This window comes from Columba livia, chromosome 13 (assembly GCF_036013475.1).
Source record: "Columba livia isolate bColLiv1 breed racing homer chromosome 13, bColLiv1.pat.W.v2, whole genome shotgun sequence".
Classification (NCBI taxonomy): Eukaryota; Metazoa; Chordata; class Aves; order Columbiformes; family Columbidae; genus Columba; species Columba livia.
This window is the reverse complement of record NC_088614.1, coordinates 2,952,607-2,964,296: the sequence shown is the minus strand read 5'-3', so window position 1 is coordinate 2,964,296 and position 11,690 is coordinate 2,952,607. Positions and strand designations below refer to the sequence as shown.

The window sequence follows — 11,690 nt, the reverse complement described above, 5'->3', positions numbered from 1 at the left end:
AGAGGGGCGAGCAGCAGCACGAGCTCCTGCTGTTGCACCGGGCACGGGTGCGGATTTGGGGCCCCCCCGACCCTGCTCTTTGTTCGGGGTGGTGGCGGGAGGGGCTCGAGCCCCGGGCGGCGCCCGGGGCCGCCCGCCAGCGGCACGTGCTGGCCCGTTTTCCCTCAGAATCGCCTGGAAACGCAGTCGCTCCGCTGCGATAAACCGGGGCAGCGTCACCGGGGCGGCGAGAATGAGGGAATTAGAAGTAAATACCTGTTCCTTCAGTTGTGTATAAAATGGATTTCTTTTGGTAGCTGCAGAGGACAGGGAAGAAAACCATTAATAGTGATGATGATGATTATTATTATTAAGGGTTATTTGTTAAATGTAACCCAACAGTTGATTGTGGGGAAATAGGTTCATTTCTAAGAGGGATCTTCCATGATTTGTATATTGGACATATTCAAAGAAAGAAGAAAGTGGCCATGTTTCATTAAATGTTTCTTCTAGCCTTTTTGTTTGTTTGTTTAATTGACAAGGACTTGGACAAAAACAAGCAATAAAAGGTTGAAATGCATTTAAATTGTGTCTTAGACACCATTGCTTTACTGTAGCATTAAAGGTTTGACTGAGCACAGGCTTGGAAACTGGGTTTATTTTGCAGGGGGGTAGAGAGGAAGTTGCTACTGTGAGGAGCATCTACCATAGGGTAACTGTTGTTTCCCAGCTAATTAGGGGTTGATTGCAACATCTAGTCACTTAATGGAAGGAAATTAGGAACATTCCCAGCTGATCAATTAAGTAGTGATTCCCCACCATGCTCTGGTTTCCTGCAGGAGCTGTGCTGTGACCTTCCAGGCAGAGCCCTAGCAGGACCTCACAAGTCCAGCATCAGTGGGTTTATCCTCGTTGAGGAGTTGTTCTGTGTACAAGCTATTGCAGTATTGGAGTAACTCCTCAGGACTGAGCTGCTTGCTCTTCCAGCTCATCAGTGCATCAACAGAGGTGTGGAGAAAAGATACAGGTAACTTTTGAAAACTCTTGAATTTCTCTAATATATAGGCCTATATATGAAATACTAGAAACAAATGTTAACTGTTAGCTGTTTTGGATATAAGTGTTAGTTTTTTTTCCTGATCAGTTTTTATTTTCTCTTAGTTATATGCAATGAGTTCTTAATTCTGTTGTTGTGTGTCATGTTATCTGAAAATAAACGTGGCTTGGTTTGAAATGGAGCTTGTGGACTTTTACGCATTTTGCCTGAGATAATGAGTATGTAGGTAAAGTAGATGTTTTTTAATATCTCTTTGAAGGGAAAAAACAAAACCAAGTGTTGTTGTTCAATAATTAGTAAGTGTAATACAACTAATTGAAGTCTGAAATGTTTAATATCAAGTAAGTTTTCGGGGGTGTGGGTTTTTTTATTTGTTTGGTTTTGTTGTTGTTTCTTTGAGCTTCTGGAGGTTTTTAAAATGCCCTTGGAGCCTCGATTGTCTGGTGTTCTCAAGTGTTTGTGGACAGATTTGTCATGTCCCAGAAAATCTCTAGCAGCTGTGCTGTCTGATGTGATATAAGCTGCATCTAGGGATGAATTAGCACCAATGATGACTTTGTGATCCACATAGCTATAATAATGTCATCTTTGGTTTCAAGTTCACATTTCATTTTATTGTCTGACAGAGGCATTGCAATGCAGGAACGATGATGTTCTTTCCTGCTTGTGTTTCCACCAGTGGTGTGATAAGTGATTAGTTCCTATGATCTCGAAGTTATCAGTAAGTTTCCTAAGGGTTAAAGTGAGGATAATATCCACTGTCATCTTCTGAAGTCCTTGGTGAAGGAAACCAGCAAGTTTCGCAAGTTTGTTCTGAATGGTGACGCAGATTTTCAACAGCTCTGTGGATTTTTGTTGCAGAAATTAATAACAACCACTTGACACTCATACTCTCAGTCTTTACCTGTCTGACATTTAATACAGACTGTTAAGATTCCCCAGATTCATTGACTATAAGAAATGCACCGAGGTGGGGACACAGACAAATGGACACATGGGACATGCCCCCCCAAAAACCCCACCCAAACTTAACCCCCAAAATGCCAACATGACACCTGGCTTGAAATTTGTGAATGTTGCTCATGAGCTTTTTGGTGCTGTGATGTACAACACCCTTATTTTTATAGTTAATTTCATGGTCTCCATACAGAGATCATTCTTTAGCAGAGCCACTTTTCCAGTAAAAACTTTCAGTTAGCCCCCTTTCTTCTCCAAATGTCATCATCTGCACAAAGAATCCTTAATGACACAAGATTATCCAGAACTTCTTTGTAGCCATGGGAACAGAGCTCCAATACTGTGACCAGAAAAAAATCATGAGCCTGCACTACTTGTGGTGATGGAGACTTTGTAAGATAGCATAGATATGCAACAGTTAATTGATGTATATGGCTGAACTTTTCCCTTCTATTCAGCTGGATTCCTGATATTTGGGGTTTAGTGGTTTTTTAGCTGCTTCTGTGTTGTTTTTTTTTAATTACTCAAACCTTTAAATGTGTCTTGAGGGGTGATATGCTTAACTTCTAAGCCTCTGTACTATGTTCCAGAATTCTCTGTCATTGAGTTTAAGGTTTTTTATTTCTTACTATTACAGTATTATATGTCAACAATGTTGACTGGTGTGACTAATACACTTTTACTGATTAACAGCATTAGTAGTATTTCTCAAAAGAACTTTCAGGTTTGTCTGTTTGTTCATGACTTTAGATAAATAACTGTTCAATGGCATGACAAATCTGGCAGAAATTCCAGCAGTGAAGTGTTGAATTGAGTGTTTTTAGACTGTGGGACAAAGTTGGTGTGTGATCAACCTGTCCTCTGATATTTCATTATCAAGCTAATATAATGCTGTTTGTGGTTCAGAAGGCATTTTCTTTTTGATGACAAACATTTCTGTGACACATGGTATTTTGAACAAAACCTTTAGTTGGTTGAGACTACAACATTTAGAGGTGTGGGTTGCTTTTTTTGTTTTGTTTTGTTTTGTTTTTTTTTTTTTTTTTTTTTTGTTTTTTGTTTTTTGTTTTTTTTTTTTGGATGGAGTTTTTTGGTCAAATTTAGGGATACTGATCTGCTGAAGACCTGATTCAATATAGGGAAAAAAAAACCTTTCAATTAACTTAGGTGATTGGATTTAGACACTAGCAGAGGAGGCTGACAGACAGGCTCCAAAGTGGCAGAAGCTTTTCTACATCACATATCAAAATATGTCAAATACACATCAGTGTGTTGGGAATACTCTCATGCTGAGCAGGTTTCAGGTGTATGCTAACTAGATTATGAAGTGAACAAGATGCCAGGGTAATCTGTGTTGTATTTTTGACATGCAATAGAAGACATAGGTAACTCCTAAGTTATCAAAAGAGTTTCATTTGGGGTAATAAACAGGTGATGTCCAATTTTATCTTGTAGCTTATTTAATGAAGTGGAGCAAGTAATTTCTTCAACATTTCTTAACTTCTGTTGTTTTAATGGCAGTTAACAAGTGGTGGTTTTGCACCTCCTGATGGTTAACACAGAAGACTCCTCTCTTTCTTGTGAAATATTTGAAGTTGTTCTAGTGCTCTGCTAATTTTTTATGATTTATTGAGCTCACACTGGTCAGAAAATCCGCCATAATGTTCGTAAAACTTGACCCCAGTCAGTCCAGAATAGTATACAAGCTTTCATCACATAGTGTTTCTTGTGTTGGTACTTGTCTTCAGGAAACTGGCCAAGAGAGGATTGGATTCTTCCTCTCAGGTGAGTTTATCTGCTCAGCCTGCCAAAAGACCACTCAATAGCAGATGATGGAGAACAGGATTTACCTTTACAGTCATGGGAGGCTGTCTGAATCTTTGAAGAAGAATAAAAACCTGGAGGAAATAAAGCCTTAGTGTTTTCCATCTAGTGATATCTTTTTACTCTTAAAGGATGCAAGAATAAAGTTCTGTTCTTTTTTGTCTGGGATGGGTACTAATAGCCTTACTGTTGTCCTAGAGGAAGAAAAATCCTGACCACTTCCAGGGAAATTGCAATTTGGTCCACTTGAGACAAAATAAAGTTACTGTTTGTAAGCAGAAGTGTCATGTTTTCTCTGAGTGACTACCAGAAGGTCACAAGCATGACTCACTCTTTTTTTCTGAATCACACAAAGTTCTTGCACCTAGTGTGAATTAGATGTCAATTACTGTGAATCAGAAAGATAGCACTTTGCATCCACCCTTTTTACATTGTTAAGACTGATTACGAATGGCATTTGAAAAAGTAGGACAAATAAAGTCTCTATTTAAGCTCTTTAATAGGCACTAGTGAGTTCTAGGAAAAGAGTAAAAAGGGGCTGAGATGATCACTAAACATATTTGGGTATAGGTGGCATTTGATCTAAAAATGTCACACTTCACCATGAGCACAAGTCTTTTACTATAAAGTTATATTGGTCCCCATAATGCTTTTCGATCTAAGCTGGATTATGCTGACTTTCCATTCAATAAGCACAGGAAAAAAACTTGGCAGAATTTCAGTCTGCTTTCGGGAAGCTTTGTATGTTTAATGCTTAATCTACTGGATACTGGTTTCTTGTTTTGCACTTGCTGTTCTTTCTCTTTCTGATTCAGAAAGAAATTGCTTTACCAATTTACAAGCCTCACTTTCTCGTAAGTCTATAACCATAATGATTTCCCCCACAGAATAAAGTCTGTTAAGTTTTAAGAACTATGCTACATGGCTTACAGAATCACATCTAGTATTCTTATGAGTACATGGTACATTTTTCTCTTGGTCATTGTTCCTTTCTTATTTTCCTATGTGTTTGTTTAAGTCTCTTTTCTTATCCAAGATGTAGGTGTGGTCTATTTTCTTTTGCTGTGTTTTTTTTGTTTGTTTGTTTCGTGTGTAAGTCTTACAGACAGCGTCATTTCTGAGTCTGTGCTTGGTTTTCATTGTCAATCCAGGCCTATGAAGGAACACGATGTATCTCAAAATGTAAAGTACGCCTGGGTGAGCTGGTTCGAATAGTTGGTGGCCTTCTCTTCTGTAACAAGATCGTATTCTGGCAAGCACTTTTTTTCCTTTTAGTTTGTAAAGCCCTGGTTCAATCTCTTTTTTTCTAATTTTGGATAAAAAGCACCATCCACTTCTCAGTTTAGCACAAAAGCATAAAATACTTAAATGCTGTCAGAAAGGCTATGTATCACTATTTCTATCCAACTAGAGATTCTCTAGGAATTGAGAATTGCTTACTAGAAATGTCAAATTCATTGCTTATCTGAACAGAGCTGTAGCTACATATCTTCTGTGGTTCACCCTTCATTGCTTTTAGAGGTACTGTAATTACTAAGGTTCAAGAAGGCCATGACATAGAGAAACTGAACTTGATTTTAAAATGTCTGAAATGCATGAAAGGGAGATTAGAATTCAACTTGGTGCGTTCCTTGATCTGTTTAACATATCACTTGTATTTCACAAACCAGTCACTTGTCTGTTTTGTCACAGAGACTTTTGCTTTGTCAAAAGAATGTCACCGTAGAAATAATGGTGCTTGTACTTGCTTTGTTCAGTCCTCCAAAGGAAGGCAGAGGGGAGGCTGCTCAGGAGATATTAAAAATAGTTCCATATCAAAAGTTTGGAGAAAAAAACAAACCCAACAACAACAACAAAAACCCCAACAAAACTGCCCCAAAAAACCAAACCACATCAGTTTATACTCTCTATTGTTCTTCAGATGAGTAAGTGATAATTTGCTCTATTCTCCTCTGTGAACAAAGCACACTGGACTCTCGAGTTGTTTGTGTGCTTTGATGTGTCAATATATCTATACAGTATTTATGACAGCATAGTCTTATGTTGTTTTATTGCTGGAAAAATGAGGACAAATGAATAGATGATAGAAGGCCTCATTCCCATTTTGTGTGGTTTCTGAAGTCATAATACTTTTTTATGAAACTCAGTGAATGTTTGAAGAGCTGTCTTTATAATAGCATTTTTTAAGATGCCTTACAAGTAAGTTTGTGCAATATTGATTTTTTTTTCTTGTTTCTTAACAGGGATTGCAGTTTTTTCTTGCTGGCATTTCACATTGAATAAAATAGAACTCTTCTGAATATTCAGTATTTGCAGGAAATTCATAATAGGAAGTATAATGTGTAGGTATACACATGTTAGTAAGACTTGCAAAATGTGTTTTAACTCAGGGAATTTAACAAACAGGGAAGTTTAGTTCAGAAACTCTTGAATTCTACTTATTTGTGCAGTCCTTGGAACATTAATCTTGTTAGCTTATCAGGTAGTAGGTTTTCTTTCAGCTGAAATAAGAAAAGTCTGGGTGATGCGCCCTTTGTACAGCACTGTGAACTGACTTACACAGTGTCTGTTGGCAAAGGTGAAATGCGCTGTTGTGGTTTTGTGAAGTCAGTTTTGACTCAGAGCTGCTGAAGTTCCTATCGACTGGAGTGCAATAGGTGTCTTGGAACCTGCATCTGTTCAGACAAGTGCCCTGTGAGTCTCCCTCAGTCTGTATCAACTGCTCTGCATTAAATATATATCTGGAATATGTGTCTCGGCGTAAGGAAGGTTGAAAGAGAGGAGGATAAATGGGAATGAACCTTCATCTGTTCAAGTGTTGTTCCCTGGTTCTTTTGAAAGCTTTGGGCTGCATGTTGATCTCTTCTACAAAGGCACGTGTTTCTGCATAACATGAAAAATGCATATGGTGCTTGGGTACACTGGTGACAGCAGTTTTCTAAGAGCTCCAGTGATGTTTGAGCAGATCTTATGGTGATTCTAGGACTATTCTATGGATATAATGGGGAACCAAACTGTAGTGGCAGAACAGGGGTCCAGATTGTGGTTGTTTAAAAAGAAAAAAAGTGGTATAAATGTGTTTAGCTATAACATCTGAACTTAATTGAACTATGTTGCTTGATATTTTGATTTCTATTTGTCTCAGTAGAATAAGACTGTATTCCTTTTCTCCAATGAGCTTTTGCTGAATGAACAGCTTTATTTCTTCCATTAAAAACAAACAAGAAGGCCTACAACAACAACAAAGAAAAACAAGAAGTCCCAAACAAAGCCCAGAAACAAACAAGACAAACAAAAGCTCCAAACAAACCAACCAAAAAAACCCTATAGTTGACACAAACACTGGTACTAAGTTTATTGGGGTTGCCTTGCTTTGTCCCAACACAACTGAGTGGAAAATTAGACTGATGGATTCTCTGCTGGTGGCCCCATTATCCTCAGAAGCTCCACTGAGATCTCTAAAGGTGTGTAAATTTGGCAAGACCTTCTCCCAGCCTTCGTGCACAAGTGGTGCAGAGGTCATGGGAAGAACTGTAGAAGTCCACCGGAGAGGACTGCAAAAATTGAAAATGAATTATATAGCTTGGTCTAGTGGTCTGTTGTTTAAAAACAAGTGATTTGGAACTGAATACTGTAAAAGAGCCAGATCAGCCCAATAGGCATTGTTCAACCTGGGGCATGTAATGCTCCAGGTGAAAATCCCGTGGGATGTCTGAAGAAGCAGGTGCTGTTCCAGGCCACCTTTGAGTGTGCCCAGACCCTGGGATAAGTGAGTTTTCAACTGCACGGCATCAAGTGTCTCAGGCAATCAAGAAAATACACCTGAATTCAGAATTCATAATCCTCTCACCAGGACAGGCTTCGTAAGTATTGGATGCAGGAACAGCTAGAGAGCAGGATGAGTAAAAGTGTAAAATAATCAGAGCAAGACACAGGGCACTGAAAGGAAGGATGTTCTCTGATAGATAACCAGCCACTTCAGACAACACAGTTTTCAGTTCCATCATATAATGATTTTTCCATGGTCTGGAGTGCAGATCCTGCTTGCAGATGAGCTGGTCAGGGCTATTTTTAGAATTTAATACTGGTATTTCTTGATTATGAGGCAAATGTAGTTGTCATTGTGAGGTGCTTACAGTGTTAAAGGGTATATATTTGTGTGAGCCAGTCCACTTTGAATTCCTGGGGAGTTAAGAGGGCTTTAATCTCCATTCCTAAGAGTCCAGTAGTTCATCCTGTAGACTGAAAGTCAAAAAGGTAGAGAAAAAAAAAATAACTTGCTCCAAAGAGGACTAGAACATTTTTTTCTGAAGGATATAAACAAAAGTCCTGCAGAAATGACAAACTACATTTGTCTACTGAACCGTGTTGGTCTAGTGAATAAGGAAAATGCCTTGTGGAATTATTTGAAGAAAACCTAATGTGCCCTGAAAAGGGGGGTGGAAATGGAAGGGGGATTCTCCATCAGTGTCTTTGTACTGATGTCCTGCAGAGCTTACATCATCCTAAGGACTACACTTCTCCTTTCACATAGGAGCTACAGCGATGTCTGGTGGCTTTGGTCATCTTTTTCCAGTAAGAGGAGGACATGAAGGGAAAGTGTTGAGAAATAATAGAACCTTATAACACTTTAACATCTGCTGTTCACAGATCTTGAAGCCTTTAATGAATATCAAATCAGCCACTCTTGTTACACAGCTAAATGTCACTGGCCCCACTCCATGAATGGGTAAATTGAGACCGAGAAAGATTAAGGGACTTGTCAAACGTTGTTCAGAAAGTCTGTGTCAAAGCCACACATTCCTGACTCTGCTTTCTAGCCAGCAGTTTAATTTTTCTGTCATTTAATTAAAAATCATAATGGAAATATATGCTTAACAGATAACAAAGATCTGCTGCTCTTTGTTTGTTTTTCAAATGTGTTTTTCTAATGCTTCCAGATGGCAGAAAACGCTTTTCAAATATTTTTCAGATGCCTAAAGATGAATAAGCCCCCTTTTTGACCTGTCCCAATCTACCTTTTTTTCTGATGCCAGGGAGAGGTGAATGCAGAGGTCACGTTCTGTTTCTGAATCATTGTGGCATATTCCGAGTGTATTGCTGCTTCTCCCTTCAGTTCCCACTGTCGTGTGTTTGTGTGTGCTGTTTTTTAACACCTAAGTGGAGATATAAAATGACTCAATCTACAATGACACATTTAGATTTCAGATGTTGCATTGGCCAATATGCTCATAGTTAAGCTGTCTTTGTAAAGTGGAGGTTTTTTATTACTGGTGAAAGTGGTTTCAGGCTTGTTATGAGGAGCTGTGGTAAAATCCAGTTAGATTTATCAAAGGTATATTCCCCACAGACATCTAAAAAGATACAATATCCCAGAACTTATTTTCTGTTTTGCAACGCTTCTTAATATTTGTTGTAGAGCACACAGAATGAAAATATCACAGTTTTAACCTATCACACCTCAAACTTCACATCAATGTATTTTTTTTTTTTTTTGCAAGGAAGCGTGGTCAGCTTACTTTTCAGAATATGTTCTAAATTATTTCTAAGGAGGATACTTCTAAAAACGCCAAATTATTTCAGAATGGTCACTTCTGATGCCATTAGGTATTTCTGCCACTGTTGGGTTCTGGTGATCCTTCATTACAATGAGATGTAAAATTATTAAATATCGATATTATGAATGATCAATAAAAATAACTCAAGAGTTTGCTTGAATGTATGTTTCTGCACAGAATTTGCAGAAAGACACATAGTAACATAAGCAACTAAGTTCAAAGCATGTGGCTAAGGTCGCAAAGTTAAGGACTTACAAAGAGAGCTGCCCGCCCCAAATTTCTGTGCTTTAGCTTCCTTTTTGTACACTGTAGGAAATAAAGATTTCTTTCCTTAGATGCTTTTTACCAGGAACTTACTTGGGGTACTCCTTCCTTTGATCTACTGTGTATAGCCCAGTAGATCTTTAGTCTTGTTTGTTGTGTTCCTTTTGATAAAAATACCAATACGTTTATTTGGGTATTACATGATCATATCAGTTGAGAGACAACACCCTCTTGAGAAACTGAAAGAGTTATTTTCCTCTGGTCCAGAAAAGGGTGACTCAATCCAAACCTGACTCAAATCAAGGAAATAACTCTAACTTGTATCAGTAGAAAACAGGTCTCCTTTTCGTAAAAGCCAAATCTATATCAGACTCGAAAACCTGAAGTCTTCTGACTCATGTGCTTATCCCTTAATCATGCTTCTCTATTAAAGAGAAAGGGTTTGTGACACCTAGTGTGATAAATGTGTTTTGAACTTCCATGAAAACTTGATCTAGGTTGAGGCTACGTGTCAGAAATGAAGGTAGACAAATAGCATGTAGATTTTTTGGGGGGGGGATGGGGGAAATGTCATAACACTTGTAACATATTTGAGTGTTGCACTTACACTTGCTTACTGTTTTCTGTTTGATATCTAATTGTTGTTGTAACAACGCATTAAATCATAAAAGCATAAAGAGGCATTAAATGCAACTGTAGGGGTTTTTTGGGGAAAAAAAAAAGAAGGATGAGTAATATGTTAATCTGAGTAAATGTATCTTTCCCTGGAGGTGTTTGGTTTTAGTGTTTTTCTGGGTTGCTGCACAGAGAGCACTGCTTTGATAGAAATTACTGCCAGATGTATCTTTGCACTGTAAACAGGTGTGGATCTCAGCCTGTTACAAAGACTCAGATCTCTGATATCTGGTTCCTGGGTTGCTAGGACACGTGAAAAGTGTTTCCATCCATTTGACTGCAGAAAAAAGACAAAAAAAAAATAGAGAGCAGATGCTTTGGAAGGCAGGTTAGTACTGCCTTGATCCACTCCCAAGCTGTGTACACGTGCCCTGGGGCTAGCTCCAGGTGCAGGCCTATGGAGAAAGTCCCCAGGTGGCAATAGTTTTTAAAGAGGGGGAAAAAAAGAGAAAGGTTATTATGTGGTTTGTTAGGGAAACCTGGTTGGAGCGTCTGATCCAGGTACAGGCAGAAAAGAACATCACGGTGTGCTGTGGGAGCTGCGGTGGGTTGTAGAAGACCTTGTTAGGTGATGGTGAAAGGGCTGTTGTCGCCTCTGCATGCTTTACATGCTTCACCTGGCACACAGCTGCTATCTTATCCTGAGTGAGGGAGAGTTAATATCCATTCCGACTGATCTGTCAGACAATGTGAAAGCGATCAGATGGTAGAATCCAGCCTTAATATAGAGGAGATGGAGTATCACCAGCAGAACATTTTGCAGTCTCTTCTGCCGGCTTAAACATGTTGAAAAGCTGTTTAGATAGACAAACCGGTGTGGTTACCTATGTGGAGGGGTCCTTAGGTAAGCAAATCAAGCCTAGTGTTACCTTTTGGGATAATGTTGAGGGTAGGAGAAAGTCACCATTTCCATTTTTTCTTGTAAGATCTCAGAGTGGTGAATTTAGCACTATTAGTGGTGTAAAGGTCTCTTGGAAGGTGAATCATTTTAGTAACATTAGCAGCTGACTCAAGGTTTTAGCTTTTTCTTTTTTCTTTCAGAAGTGCCTAAAACCTACTTAAATTAGAGTCGGTGTCTTATCACTTCATATTTTTCATACATATCAATATACACTCAGTTTGGTATTGGATTCCAGAGAGAGGTACAGGAAATCTGTGAAACTAAGTCTGTTTACAGTTTTATATTGGCATTTTTCCATTAAAAATATAAATTGGAAGTTTTAAGAGGAAAAAAAACATGCTTCCTGGGGAGTCTGATCAAGTCTTCAGAAATACAGATATTCCTTGCTTTGTCATAAGCTGCTTCTGCCCTCGTAGAATTTGGTCGGTCTCTGTCTCTCAGTTATGCAAAGTGGGAATCACAGCACATCCTGGTT

At 38.7% G+C, this 11,690-nt stretch overlaps 1 long non-coding RNA gene across 1 annotated transcript in view; it reads left to right on the top strand.

Annotated features, from left to right (window-relative positions):
• Positions 1–818: 818 nt before the first annotated feature.
• The window catches only part of LOC110360434 (uncharacterized), a 522,839-nt gene continuing 511,967 nt past the window's right edge, over positions 819–11,690 (top strand). Inside the window, exon 1 of the long non-coding RNA XR_010465887.1 lies at positions 819–1,006. This is a non-coding gene — a long non-coding RNA (uncharacterized LOC110360434). The remainder of the gene's footprint in view (positions 1,007–11,690) is intronic.